This window comes from Myotis davidii, unplaced genomic scaffold, assembly GCF_000327345.1.
Source record: "Myotis davidii unplaced genomic scaffold, ASM32734v1 scaffold739, whole genome shotgun sequence".
NCBI classification, from domain to species: domain Eukaryota; kingdom Metazoa; phylum Chordata; class Mammalia; order Chiroptera; family Vespertilionidae; genus Myotis; species Myotis davidii.
Window position 1 is genome coordinate 76,899 of NW_006290355.1, and position 11,095 is coordinate 87,993.

Below are 11,095 nucleotides of genomic sequence, written 5' to 3' on the forward strand. Positions count from 1 at the left end.
TGCCAGCAGCTGAACCTGTGGCTGTAGCCTGGGTGAAACTGCCCACCCATGGTCCACCTTGGCTGTGGCCTGCCCGGGCGAAGCTGGCCTGGGTCCTGGGTGCCTGTAGCCAGCCAGAGGGAGGGAAGTCTGGGTCCCGGGTGCCTGTGACTGGCCAGAGGAAGTAATCCTGGGTTCCAGGTGCAGGGTGAGGCAGAGGCAGTTAGGGGCGATCAGACAGGTAGGCAGGTGAGTGATTAGGAGTCCCAGATTGTGAGAGGCAATTGGACATCCCCTGAGGGGTCCCAGATTGGAAAGGGTGCAGGCCTTGCTGAGGTAACCCTCTTCCCCCCGCACCCCTCGTGTACGAATTTTGTGCACTGGGCCTCTAGTTGATAAATAAAAGATAAGCCTACGTCATAAGTGACTTGACGGGAAGACTGGAAACCAGTGAAGCACAGAGAAGAGAGAAAAAAAAATGCAAATTTAGGGAATCCAGGAGCTTTCTTTTAAAGATGACAGCTGATCTGATATCTGAAAGATGAGAAGGTGTTAAAAGTCAAAGAATAATAGAGACAGACATAATGAAGAGAATGTCCAATATCCCAGAAATGAAGAACACCAACATGCTTGGGAAATGCAAATATCATCATTGGAAAATGATGCATGTCCTGCCATTATGGCTTAGTGGTTCAGCATCAACCTATGAACCAGGAGGTCATGGTCCAATTCCCAGTCTGGGCTCAGTCCCTGGTGGTGGTGGTGGTGGTGGTGGTGGGTGCTGGAGGAAGCCAATCAGTGATTCTCTCTCATAATTGATGTTTCTATCTCTCTCTCCCTCTCCCTTCCTCTCCGAAATCAATAAAAATATATTTTAAAAAATAAAGTAAAAATAAATAAATATGGGCATGGTTTTCCCTTCCTCTCTGAAATCAATAAAAATACATTTTTTAAAAAGAAAAATGATGCAGCATGAAGCTGGAAAATGTCATACTCCAAATCATGAGTGACTGTTTAAGCCACATGAAGAAGTTTGGGGTTTTTATAAAGGAAATGGGGAATATAATATGATTTTTCAGAAGGGTAGTGGCTTGTTGAGACACATTTTAGATAGATCATGTTGAAAGCTTTTTGGGAATGGGTTATAATGAAACATGAATGGCTGATGCAGCATGAAGCTGGAAAATGTCATACTCCAAATCATGAGTGACTGTTTAAGCCACATGAAGAAGTTTGGGGTTTTTATAAAGGAAATGGGGAATATAATATGATTTTTCAGAAGGGTAGTGGCTTGTTGAGACACATTTTAGATAGATCATGTTGAAAGCTTTTTGGGAATGGGTTATAATGAAACATGAATGGCATCAGGTCTTTTAAGGGCTGGATATAAATGAGGGTTAAATAGAAAAAAGTGCATTACTAGTGGACAATATGAGATATATTCAAGATGCATTCAGTTAAAAGAATATACATTCCATGTATGTATATATGTGTGTATGTATGCATGTATGTAGTGGATGCTAGAAGTGAGAAGGAGAGAGTACCTATAATGACTTCCAGGTTTTTTACAAAGCTTGCTTGATACATAGTCTTCCCATTCACCAATTCTGACAACACACAAGTAGAACCAATGTTATGATAAAGAGATGATAAGCTTGATTTTGGCCACTTTGAGTTTAAAGCATGCATAAGACATTCAACTGGAGATATGCCATGGTTTTTGAGGAATCTTGAGTTTCAGACAGGGAGATAAACTACACACAAATGTTTGAGAGGAATCATAATTTCTTTGGTAACCAAAGCCACTGGAAGGTGAGATATCATTTATGGAGTATACAGAATGAGAATAGACAGAAAATGGTTCAGAATTGAGCCCTATAGCAACTCTAACACTTAAGGGGTATATAAAAGAAGAAGATAAATTCATTTTAACAGAAATAAAGATACCACTATGGCCATTGTGCTTAGTGGTTAGATTATCAGCCTGCACATTGAAGGGTCACGAGTTCTATTCAGGTCAAGGGCACATACCTGGGTTGTAGACTCCATACTCCTGGTCGGAGCACAAGTGGGAGGCAACCAATCGATATGTCTCTTATCTCTCTCTCTCTCTCTCTCTCTCTCTCTCTCTCTCTCTCTCTGTCTTCCTTCTTCCTTTCCACTCTTTCTAAAAGTCAATGGAAAAAAATATCCTCAGGTAAAGATTCACTAAAAAAAATTTTTATTTCCTGCCTCAGTCTTATTCTTTTTCCTTCCTTCCTTCCTTCCTTCCTTCCTTCCTTCCTTCCTTCCTTCCTTCCTTCCTTCCTTCCTTCCTTCCTTCCTTCCCATAGACAGCCAATATCATGATTTGTCCATGTATACTAGTTTTTTATTACATGTGTAATTTTTTATTAGTTTCTCAATTTACAGAAATGGTATCAAACAATTTATCTTTCTTAAATTTTTATTCTTGCACATCATTGTTTTTATCATTTATTTTTGTTAATACAGACAGACCTAGTGCATTAATTTTAATTGTACAAGTATTTGACAACCTAATTATCCATTGTCCTATCAATGGTTTTTAGTCTTTCACTAACACCAACAAAACTGCAATAAATACCTTGGTACCATTGCCTTCCTCTTCTTTTGCATATAAGCAAGAATGGTTTCACTGAGGTACATAATTAGAAGTGGAATTCCTAGTGGGTGGGCAATTTATTTTTTGTTTGTTTGATTGATCTGTTCATTTATTTTGTGTGTTTTTAGATTTCACATATAAGTGAAATCATATGGTATTTGTCTTTAAATGTACTAGCTACTATTTTTTCTTCAAATGGTCATTACAAATTTATAGTCCCAGCAACATCATTTGACAGTTATCAGTTTCTAACACCTTTCAAAAATTGAAGTTCACTTTTAATGTTAGCTAATCAAATGAGCATGAAAGTTTCTTAGTTGTATTTTTTACTTCACATAAAAAATTGATAATTTTATATACTCAATGATTTTTATTTTCTATTTCAAATATTATAATTTATGTTGCTTGTTTTTTATTCATATTTGTTCTTTAAATACTAATCATTTTGTTATATATATTGCAAATAACTTCTCTCAGTGTGTGGTCATCTTTAACCTTTTTAATGGTATCTTTTGGGGGGATGATCTTGTTATAAGAACATATTTATTATTCCAAATATACAAATAAATATATGTTGTACATTTTAATTTATTTTTTAAATTGTATTTTCCTATATGGTTTTTTAAAAATATATTTTTATTGATTTCAGAGAGGAAGGGAAAGTGAAAGAAACATCATTGATGAGAGACAATCATCGGTCAGCTGGTCAAGCCTGCAACCTAGGCATGTGCCCTTGACCAGAATCTAATCCGGGGTCCTTTAGTCTGCAGGCCAATGCTCTATCCCCTGAGCCAAACCAGCTAGGGCTCTTATATGTTTTTTAATCTCTCTAGAAATTATTCTTTGCATGAGGGATGATGATTTTTTTTCCCCAGTGTGGAAAATCAGGTGTTTTCCACCAAGTTCACAAATGTGTCGGGTTCTGATCCTGGGCTTTCTGCTCTGTTTTATTTATATGTTTTGTCTATACTTATATTGGTTTCACACTGTCTTAATTGTTGTAATTATATAATAATTCTGTATATATGCTGTGAGAAATCTCTCATCTTTGTTACTCTCTCACCTTAGAAATATCTTTTATGTCCTTCATATTATGAGTTATGTCACTTTCTCAAGGACTGCAAAGTGGTTTGTCCCTTAAACACACAAGATATTGCCAAGGCCTTTAATAGAGAAGTTAAAATAAACTAATCTCTTTGATAGATAAAACATAACATTATAATACAGCATCAAAGGTATATCTGGCTCAGAACCACAAACCTTGCTCACATAGTGTTAATAAAGATATCCAATCTCAAGGAGAAGCTTACTATAATCCTGTTTGATACTATTTCCCTATTTTACAGATTATTTTGAATCAACTCAAGTCATCTGTAGTCAGTAGTGGAATTGCTTATCTGCTACCTTTTAAAGCTTCTAAAGTTATTGAACATATATTACTCTATTTGTAAAATCCCAACAGATGATTCACTGCTTAGCTGCTGGAATTTCAGCATTGTTATTCTGAAAGCCTTTGTGCCCACTTTTTGAAAACCTCACTGTTTCATCTTTACTTTCCTGGGGCCAATCACTTATCTACAAAGCATCATATTTGTCACTGAGAAGTAGAATTATAAAACTACTGTGTGTAGTTCAGCATAATGGAATAGGTGCAGAGCCTCTCAAAAACACTTTTCAAGAAGTGAGACTATTACATTTCGGTGGAGACAAAGAAATTTATTGCATTTTAGGCAAACCTGGTAGAATCTACAATATTGATCAAATGTCATTGGTGGATGCATACAAATGTAACATACTACACACTACATCTCTTTCTTTTGCAGTAGTTCTGACCAAAAGCATTAGGAACACACTCTGTATTTTCTATATTTTACCTGAAAATATAGCCTGAATAATTTGTAAAATTTGTCTAATTTATTTTGAGTTCTAAGAGATCAACACATAAATATCTCACCATAAAATACTATGTTTCAACATCCATTAGTTTGTTAATGCATCTGAGAAATAGTATTCTAACAAAATGATGACAGCAATGGTTTTAAGAAAAGCAATAGGGTGAGAACAGGGAGAGAGTGGAAGAGGATGTCAGATCTTTTAAGAAATATAAACAATAAATCACTTCAGAATTCTGGACCCAACTCTCAGAGTCCTATATCCATATGGAGATAGAATAACCATCTATTTCAAACTTCTGGATGGTCCTCTCTTTACCTGAAATAATGGGCTCAAGAGCAATACAGGCATAAAGCAAATAACATAAAACATACCTACCAAAAAAGATGTAGTTTGTGGAGAGGAGCAGGGTGTATAATATACTATATAAAAGAAAAATTTACTGTAAGACGCCTTTAAATAAATCCTCTAGTCAAACAGTGCTTCTAGAAAAGGGGTACATGACTACCCGGTTTGTAGTGGTCTGAGAGGAATTAGTAAAGATGAAGATTACTGAGTCCCTCCCCAGACTAGCTCCCCAGGTCATTTTGATTCATATTTAAATTTTAGAATCACATTTAAATTAGAGAACTGAATTTAAATAAACTAATATTGCAAGAAAAAATGGTTTACAGAGATACTTCATGGAGCCTTTTTTTTCCCAAAAGAAGACCATCTGTACAATCTTGAGAAAAACCTGGACTTCAATGTGGAATAAATTGTACCCATCAAAAAGAAAGGGCCAGCCTTGATTCTTGCCCTGCCCATATCCCTCCAAAGTATATAATTAGATCTGTTTGTATAATTGATATTCCCTATAAAGGTAGCTTTGGGAATTTTTTTAAAGATTTACCTTGTGATCCTGTTAGATCTACTAGAGTTATAATAATCTCATAAATCGTACTAGAGAATTATTGTCAACCCAGCCCCAAATAAAGGAGTGTTAACAGGGAAATGCAACATATGCACATAACCTCTGAAATCAGAGAGGTCAGGATACAATAAAAACATTGTTGTATTAATCCTGTTTTGTATAAAATGAATCTAGATTTCATTTAATTTTCAACGCCCATATATGCTGTTAATATTGTGCTTTTATTTTCAAAATAGAATCACAGGCTAAAAATAGAGTTATATTATAGCATGCAGCCACTATTTGATTTGGTGTTTGAGCACATGTATGTGTGCATGTGGTGGGGAGGTTGTGATGGGAAGTTGTGCTATCTTTATATAGATAGTGAATTATGGATTTCCAGATGCTTGGTGTGTATCATGAATGTTCCAGTAAGCTGTTGGTTTTAGGGAATGGCTGCTAGCTCTCATAGGATTCTTTATATTTCATCTAATTAGAGTATTTGCAAGGTGAGTATGAATTAGAGGCATAGTCCATGTCCTCTCTCAATCATTAGCAACTTGAGTGAGAATAGAGGTGGGTTTACTTTGAAACATATGAAATTTAAGCTTCAGGGCTTCATACTTGTTCTAGACTCAGTTTGCTCTGGGATTGCTGGCTTTTGTGGAATGTTAAGCATTGGAAGAGGAATTCAAGTTGCTATCAAGGAATATTTCCATGTAAGCATTTCTGGTAAATAGCCTAAAGGGATTTCCAAATTTTTTTTAATATATTTTATTGATTTTTTACAGAGAGGAAGGGAGATGGATAGAGAGTTAGAAACATTATAAGAGAGAAACATTGATCAGCTGCCTTCTGCACATCCCCTACTGGGGATGTGCCCGCAACCAAGGTACATGCCCTTGACTGGAATCGAACATAGGACCCTTCAGTCCACAGGCCAAAGTTCTATCCACTGAGCCAAACAGGTCATGGCGGTATTTCCAAATTTTAAGCTTCAGTAATTTTCTTATCCTATATAATAAAGAGGTAATATGCAAATTAACCCTCACACCCTCACAAGACGGCTGCCTATGGCCAGGCTGGCAGGGGAGTTAGTGAGGGATGACCAAACAACTGAACAAGCAGGCTGCAACCTGCTGGCAAGTGGCAACCAGGCTGGCAAGGGTGCCATGAGGTGCAACCAGGCCAGCAGGGGGGCAGTTGGAGGCAACCAGGCTGGCCAGGGGGCAGTGAAAGGCGATTGAGGGGTGATCAGGCCAGCAGATGGGGGGGCAGTTAGGTGCAACCAGGCAGGCAGGCAGGTGAGTGACTAGGGGCCAGCAGTCCAGGATTGTGAGAGGGATGTCTGACTGCCTATTTAGGCCTGATCACCCAAGGGGTACTAGATTGGAGAGGGTGCAGGCTGGGTTGAAGGGGACCTCCCACCCTCATGCATGAATTTTGTGCAGCGGGCCTCTAGTTCTTAATAAATAGCCATGTTCATACTTAATTTTCCATTGTGTTCTTGTTTACCCCCCTAAAAGCATCTACTGATTATATAAAATTCAGACTCCATAAAACCTGCATTTTCCTTTAAAAAACAAGTTGTAGCATAAAGAATTAATTTAAAAGACCAAGGTTTAAATACAAAACCTACCAGTTACAAGCTTTGTGGTTTTGTGCACATATGAAAAGTCTTGAGACCTCAGTTCCTTGTCTTTAAAATAGGAATAATAATGTCACTCAAAGGATTGTCTAGAAGAGTCTATGAAGTATGTGTGTATACAGTGCACAATATGTGTACATTAGGGAGGCCAATGTGGCTGTGATGGTCACAGAATTCCCACAAAGGAAGGTTCTGGTCACATTGTAGCAATTTAATGGGAAGGACATGACCAACACAAGGGAATTTTCCACAACTTTACAAATGCATGTCACAAATGACTGGGATCCTGGAGTGCAGAGCCATGTCTGTTATGTTCAATACAGATCCCTAGCACCTAGCATATGGGTAGCACATGTAGTAGGTGTTTAATAAATAATACCAAATGGTTATAAATGGTTATAAGGAGAAGCTTCTATTACATATATTCTGATGTACTGGATATTGATATACAGAGATAAGCTATCAGAGAAACACTTGGACAGATTAGCATCACCACCATTGGTCAGCAGTTATTCATAAAGAATACGTATTTTTTGAATATGCATTTTACTACACTTCTATGGAAACAATGTAAAAATTTAAGTAATTTTTGAAAAAATGTCAGAAATTTTATTCTGGATACCAAAAGCTTAAATAAACAGATATAGCAGATCAAACTTAAATGCTTGGTAATTGCTAACATATGCTCTATTAATGTTTTCCATGAAACTAAAACCTTTGGGAAAGCAGGTCTTATCAAATTTTGTTTTTTTACTTATTTTTATCTTTCTTGCTATTGTTTCCCACCCCCTGATATAATATGTGCTTAATGAATGGCTTTGATTTGTTGTTCTCTTAAACCCTTAGTTTGTTAATAGCAATTGACTTTTAGTATCTGAGAAGTAGGGGCAAGAAAGAAACCAACATTGATAAAACACACACACTTTGATAGGCACTTTGCAGCTACACAGTTGTTAATCTTCAGCAGTCTTGTGAGGTGGTTTTTACAAAAGGTTCCATATTTTCCTGCTATAGGAGGGTTGAAGCAAAAATAAGACAGTATGTTTAATTAAAGTGAGAAATTGTCTACTGATATTAGATATGGAGATTGTGTGTGTGTGTGTGTGTGTGTGTGTGTGTGTGTGAATCAGTGTGCATGTGTATCTGTGCACACCTATATTTATATGTGTGCTGAATTAAATGGGTCTTTGGCCTCAATCTGATGGGTCTCAAATGCCATAGATTATGTGGTGCACAAAGAGAAAGTGATGTTCAAATGTATTAGAAAAACTTCAGAGGCAACAATGAAATGTTTTCATGATTGAATGTCTATCATTAATTGTCCAAAAACAACAATTTTGTTATTAGAATCCTAAAGTAAAACATGTGAATTGCATGAGGACACCATAAACTTATTACTTTGCAATTGGCAACACTCAAACACTGCCTTCTTGCTTGTTTTATTTACTCTTTTTAATTTCTACCCAGCTACACCTATGAACACTTATCTGTATTATTGCACCAGTAATCTGTTGACCTGTTTTTCAACTGATCATAAAACAGCCACTAAATATATTTTTGCTTTCCCCTGGACAAACAGATGAATTTGTATAGATATCTCCAACCATCAACAATGCTACATATTCTGGTCTTGAAAGTTTCACTTTAGGATTTATCTATTCTGGGTTTTCTAGAATAGTTGGTGGATCAGAAATGCAACCTAGAAGACCACTCAGTTCTATTTTCTCCACTTAAATTGACCTCAGATAAAAGCATTTTATGTATACTGAAACAGACTTGGTATTAATTTAGTGTCCACCACCATCGTATTTTTTAAAATATAGTTTTCTTAATTTCAGAGAGGAAGGGAGAGGGAGAGAGCGATAGAAACATCAATGATGAGAGAGAATCATTGATGGGCTGCCTTCTGCACGCCCCACACTAGAGATCAAGCCCCCAACACAGGCAAGTGCCCTGACCTGGAATGGAACCATGACTTCCTGGTTCATAGGTCAATGCTCAACCACTGAGCCATGCCCACTGGGCCACCATGGATTTCTAAATAATTGATGGCTTTTCCTCAATCTATATTTTAAACATCATCTCTTCTGCTCCCAGCTTAGTAGGGAGTATTCAACCTAGTTGAAATTAAGCTAAGAACACTGCTCATCACTGTGGGCCCCTAAAAGAAAGGCCTCCAGAGCGAGGGCTTTTTCTGAGATAAGAGAAGGCAACAATGAAGGCAAATCAAAGTGGGAGGTGAGAGTGCTGAACATGAAAAGACTAATGCAGTGAGACTCTAAGAACTTGAGACTGAGAAAGTGGAAAGATATGAAGTACAGGGCAGGTCAATGGATTTTAACTATAAGTTGAGAGCCAGAGATGAAACCCCATATCTCCACAACTCAGACATCAGCAGACAATACTCAATTCCTCTAGCCCTTATACATTTTGATACCTATGATCACTAGCTCAGTCTACATTGAGTCTCCTTTCTTAATATCCTTGCAATTTGTGAACCCTTTCATTCTTCATACCCCAACTCAAATGCTACTTGTTCTCCAAAGATTTCCCTGATGTTACCATGCAGTGATTCATTGTCTGCTCTGTGATTTCTGAACATTTCATTTAAAGCTATTTTAACTAAGGTGTCAGCTGGCTATACATTGTGAACTGTTTCAGATACGCCTATGACCACAGATAGCACTGGAAAAAGCTGCTCCCTCAATCCTTCTTTTGAGTTTCACCACTACTACTTTCATAAACACCCAAGCTTGAGCCTTTTTATTCCTATATCCCCAGCCCTAGGTTTTTTACCAACTTGGTTTTTAATTTTGACCCTTCATCCTTCATATTTTGACATACAAAAATTTAGTAAACCTGTGTGATACTGATTTCTTTGAGTTGACCTGGAAACCCAATGAGATAAAATTCTTCCTGAGCTTCATGCCCCAGACAGTAGAAAAAAAATGTTATGCTTTTTCTCTAGCTTAGGCTCCTCAGATCCTGTGAGCTAAATCACAAAGGCCATCCACAAACAAGGAGAGATCAGACATGGCATACAGTAAACCTCAATGAAAATTCACTGACTTAAAGCGGGAATTAAATTCCAGTTGTTAGTTTTTTTCTCATAAATCTTCGACTTTCAGAAATGCCACAAATAAGAGTGAATTGATGTTATAAAATATATTAAATTGATCATAATCAAATCAATTTGGACTGTCGTTAAAAACTAAACAGACATATATTTAAATGAATTTTATATTTAAATGCATTGTTACTTTAAAACTACAGCCATAGATAAGTGGCCTTTTATTTAAGCAGCCACAGTAGAACAGCTGGTCAGCTGAAGTGTTTTCCTGAAGAGTTGTGGTCTGAAAAAATAATTGAAGAATGTGTAAGTGAAGCAGGTGTAATGTATTTTATGAATTTTCATTCTACGCATTGAATATTAATGGACCCAAAGTTAATATGCCAACAACATGCCCTGTCCTATTTCTTTTGTGTAGCTTCAACCAACTGTGGGAGAGCTTGGCTACCTTGAAAACAAATTACTTCCCTTCTGTGACAAAACCTAAGAGAATTTAGCAGCTATGAAATGCATCTAATATCTTGTCAGGAAGATGTGATGCTTTTCTTTTTAAAAAATATATATTTTATTGATTTTTTTTTTTTTTTTACAGAGAGGAAGGGAGAAGGATAGAGAGTTAGAAACATCAATGAGAGAGAAACATCGATCAGCTGCCTCCTGCACAACCCCTACGGGGGATATGCCCGCAACCAAGGTACATGCCCTTGACCGGAATTGAACCTGGGACCCTTCAGTCCGCAGGCCGAAGCTCTATCCACTGAACCAAACCGGTTGGGCAACGCTTTTCTTGATTAATAAGATTAAGAAGGTGGTGTGCTTATTGACATCCACTCCAGACAAAAACAATCACATAACCTTTCTTTGTTATATTGTCAGTAGACCAGTGAGCATATTCTTCTCAGGTTTCCCAGCAATTGGAAGTCCCACTAAAGCAACAGCATATATAGCAAACAAGAAAAGATCACTCTACCTAATTCAGCTAATTAATTA

The 11,095-nt window shown here is 37.1% G+C and overlaps 1 long non-coding RNA gene across 1 annotated transcript in view; it reads right to left on the minus strand.

Annotated features, from left to right (window-relative positions):
- Positions 1–4,917, minus strand: part of LOC107183030 — a 15,692-nt gene extending 10,775 nt beyond the window's left edge. The window contains exons 1-2 of the long non-coding RNA XR_001513809.1: positions 4,874–4,917; positions 1,524–1,586 (exon numbers count right to left, since the gene is read on the minus strand). This is a non-coding gene — a long non-coding RNA (uncharacterized LOC107183030). The remainder of the gene's footprint in view (positions 1–1,523; positions 1,587–4,873) is intronic.
- Positions 4,918–11,095: the final 6,178 nt, after the last annotated feature.